Here is a 4545-nt window from a genome sequence, read left to right on the forward strand (position 1 = left end):
AGTTTTCTATTTTCCCTTCTATGTTTCTATCTTTCATTCTTCCCATGTCTCTCTTTGTTCCCTACCTCCATCATTTCTCTGTTTCTTTCTTCCTCCCTTTCATTCACCCTTCCTTCTCTCTTTCATTTGTTTAAATGAGCGCTAGTTAAACATTTACCAAAATACTCATGATCAAATGACCTTTGGTTTTTTAAGTGGAAAGTGTGAATTGGAAAAAGTGTAAAAGGAACTACTGAAGATATTTTTTTTGAAAATTGGGCACTAGCTCTGCATGAACATGAGTACTTGTACAAATGCTTACAAAGGAAAGTGGTGGCTGCAGGGTAAGATGATAAGATATCTATCTTATTCTTTCTCACAATGACCACAGTAGGTCCATAAATATATCCTTGCATGCATTCTGAATTTCTGGGATGCACAGATAGAAAAGAAAAAGTTGGGATTTAGCATAATATCCACATTGCTTTCATGATCCACATATGAAGTCTATTATTGAGTGGTCCTGCCTATCAAAACATGATAGGAACAGTAAAAATGCATATCTAGGGGAATCACAGATAATACTGACACAATAATCATTTCAAAGATCAGGGATTAGAGTTTCTATTCTATCTTCACGTATGTTTTCTACTGTGCAGGAAAAAAAGATTAGATCAAGACTGAGTGTGTATTATAGTAGATGGTGACTTCATTTCCACTTCTTATCTTATTCTGGAGTAGGGAACATAAGCCTTTGCCACTAGTACACATTCTTTGCTATGACAAATTACATTTTCCTAAGGCAGATATCTGAGAGGCAGTTGCTTTCATTTAGCAAGTGCAGCAATTTACCCTCATGCCCCCAGTCTATCTTTAAATTTTGAGCACCCAATTTTCTGTATTAACTATTTTCCTGCAAAATTTCATGCATGGGTGTGGCGGGTGAGCTCAGTTGGTTAGAGCACAGCCTTATAACACCATGGTCATAGGTTCAGATCTCCATCCCAGCTAGCTGAAAAAAAAATATATATATATATGCATTAAAATTTGCTTATAGGCTGTCCCCACAGAACATGAGGAGGCAGGTCAAAATATTTTTAAAGGAAATACTGAAGAAACAGTTGTCTACAATATATAAAAAATAAAGAGATTGAACTGTAAATAATCTGAATGAAAATTACCTTTCTCCAAATTGAAAAAAGTACCATAATTTAGTTCTTCAAGGGTTTGGAGTCTTCTTACTCATGAGAAACTCTTTAAGCCTGAAACAAAGTAGCCTGTATACAAAGAATATTTTTCTCCTGAACAGTTTTTTTAGGGCATGGTTTATACCCTTGTTTCTAAGACTGTAAATAAATGGGTTTAGCATAGGTGTGACCACAGTGTACATCACTGAGGCTATAGCACTTGCCTTGGAGTTTTGGGTAGCAGCAGAACTAAGATACACTCCAAGGCCTGTACGGTAGAATAAGGAAACAACTGAAAGTTGAGACCCACAGGTGGAAAATGCTTTCTACTTGCCTCCAGCTGATGAAATTTGCAAAATGGTGGCTACAATTCTAGAGTAAGAAAAAAGGATACCAGTGAGTGAAATAAAACCCAGAATTCCTGTTGCAAAATTCATCACAAGGTCATTGAGGAGGGTGTCAGAACAAGCAAGGGAAACCACCTGATTCAGCTCACAGAAAAAGTGAGAGATTTCCAACTCTGTACAAGAAGACAGTCTCAAAACCATTAATCCCTGTAACAAAGGTGTCAGCACACTCAATAACCAGGTTGCCAGAAACAGGAAACCACAGGACGTAGGGCTCATGATGACCATGTAGTGCAGGCAGTGACAGATGGCCACAGACCTGTCATAGGCCATCATGGTTAAGAGGAAGTTGTCTAATCCTCTAAAAAGGAAGGAAAAATACATCTATGTTAGGCAGGCTTCATAGGTTATGACTTTGCTCTGTGTCTACATTTTTAGCAGCATCTTTGGGATAGTGATGGAGGTTAAACAGATTTCTGAAAAGGACAGTTTGGAGAGGAAGAAGTACATGGGAATGTCAAATGGGAGTCAGTGATAATAGCCACAATTATGAGAGAATTTCGAATGACAGTAACCTGGTACATGACCAGGAGCAAGAAAAAGAGTAGTGGCTGCAGCTCTGCCTCTTCCAAGACTCCCAGAAGGATAAATTATGAAGCACAACTTCATTTCATGTACTGATGAAACTACCGGAACACAGACAAGAGCATTACAAATTTGACTATAAGCAGTGATTAAGAACATAAAACATGACCAGCTCAATTGACGCAGGAAAAGCATTTAACAAAACACCATCACTATCACGATAAAAGCATTCAACAAACTAGAAATGCAGAGAAACTTCCTCAACATGATTAAGGCCATAAGCAAAAAGAACCCACTGCTAACATTATGGGGGTGAAAGGTGAAAGCTTTCCTTAAGATCAGGAAGAAGACGACAGTGTCTGTTTTCGCAATTTCCGTTTAACATGATACTGGAAATTCTAGCCAAAGCAATTAGGCAAGAGAAAGACGTAAAAGGCATCCCAATAGAAAAGGAAGAAGTAAAATTGTCATTGTTTGCTTATGACATGATGTTAAATATAGAAATCACTATGGATTTCACCCCTCTCCCCAAAAAAACCTGTTAGAACTAATCAACGAATACAGTAAAGTTGCAGGATTAAAAGTCAACACACACAAAAAAGCAGTGTTTTTATATACTAACAAAAAACTTTCCAAAAAATAAATGAAGAAAACAATCCTAATTATAGTAGCTACAAAAAACAACTGGAAATAAATATAACCGAGGGGTGAAAGACCTGTACACTGGAAACTCTAAAACTTTAATAGGAAATTGAAGACACAAATGAATGGAAAGTTATCTCATAATCGTGGATCTCATATTCATGGAATTAATACTGCTAAAATATCCAAAATACACAAAACAATCTACAGATTCAATGCAATCCCTATTAAAATTCCAATATCATCTTTCATAGAAATAAAAAAAAAATTCTATACTATTTATAAAACCACAAAAGCCCAGGATAGACAAAGCAGTCTTGAGCAAAAAGAGGAAAGCTGGAGACATCACACTGTCTGATTTTAAAATATACTACAAAGCCACAGCAATCAAAACAGCATGGTACTGGCATAAAAACTGATGCATTAGCCAGGAGAACAGAATAGAAAGCTCAGAAATGAACTGACACCTGTATGGTCAAACAACTTAAGACAAAGTTGCCAATAAAAAGTATAGTCTCTTCAATAAATGGTATTAGATATACTGGGTGTCCACATAGAGAAAAACTAAATTAGAACATTATCTCAAACTGTTTATAGAAATCAGCTCAATATGGATTAAAAACTTAAACATAATACACATAACTGTAAAACTACTAGAAGAAAACGCAGGGGAAAAACTACATGACATTGGTATGGGCAATGACTTTTTTAGATGTGACCCCAAAAGCACAGGCAACAAAAGTGAAAATAGATGAATGGGATTACATCAAAATAAAAAGCTTCTGCACAACAGAAGAAACAATTGATAGAGTGAAGGGACAACATATGAATTGGGAGGAAATGTTTGCAAGCCATTTATCTAATAAGAGGTTAATATCCAACATACATGAGAAACTCCAAAAACTCTATAAAAAGAAAACAAGTAATCAGATTTTAAAATGGGCAAGGGACCTGAACAGGCTTTTCTCAAAAGATGTACAAGTAGCCAACATATTTTAAATGCTCAATATCAGTAATCATTATGCAAAAGCAAATTAAAGCCACAATGAAATATCACTTCACACCTGTCAGAGTGGCTCTTATAAAAAAGATGGAAGACAAGTGTTGGACAGAATGTGGAGAAATGGCAAACTTTGTACACTATAGATGGGAATATGCATTGGCACAGCCATTATGGAAACTGTATGGAGGTTCTTCAAAAGTCTAAAAATAGAATTCCTTGTATGATTCAACAATCCTACTTCTGGGAATATACCAAACTATTTGAAATCAGCATGTCTAAGAGATGTCTGCCTTTCCATTTCATTACAGCACTATACATAATAGCCAAGTTAGTGGGTTCAACATAAGTGTCCATCAATGGATAAAGAAAATGTGGTCTATATACTCCATGGAATAATCTTCAACCTTAAAAGAAATGAAATTTTGTCATTTGCAACAACATGGATAAAATTGGAGAATATTATGCTAAGTGAAATAAGCCATGCACAGAAAGACAAATACCCCATGTCTGCACTTATATGCAGAATCCAAAACAATCGGACACATAGAGGCAGAGAGTAGAAGGGTGGTTACCAGAGGAGGGGGATGGAGGGGGTGAAAAAAATGGGGAGATGATGGCAAAGGGTGCAAAGCCTCAGTTAGAAAGAAGGAGTAAGGCTTTTTTTCCTTGAGATACATTGCACAGCATGGTGAATAGAATAAATAATAATTTATTGTGCATTTCAATATCATTGAGAGTAAATCTCCAATGTTCTCACCACAAAAAATGGTAAGTATTTGATGTGATGAATATGTTAATTAGC

At 36.0% G+C, this 4545-nt stretch overlaps 1 pseudogene; it reads right to left on the reverse strand.

The window, feature by feature from the left end:
- Window positions 1–1198: 1198 nt before the first annotated feature.
- Window positions 1199–2157, reverse strand: LOC103610000 (annotated as a pseudogene).
- Between the last annotated feature and the right edge of the window lie 2388 nt (window positions 2158–4545).

The sequence above is a fragment of the Galeopterus variegatus genome, unplaced genomic scaffold (genome assembly GCF_000696425.1).
Source record: "Galeopterus variegatus unplaced genomic scaffold, G_variegatus-3.0.2 Scaffold10442, whole genome shotgun sequence".
Lineage (NCBI taxonomy): Eukaryota > Metazoa > Chordata > Mammalia > Dermoptera > Cynocephalidae > Galeopterus > Galeopterus variegatus.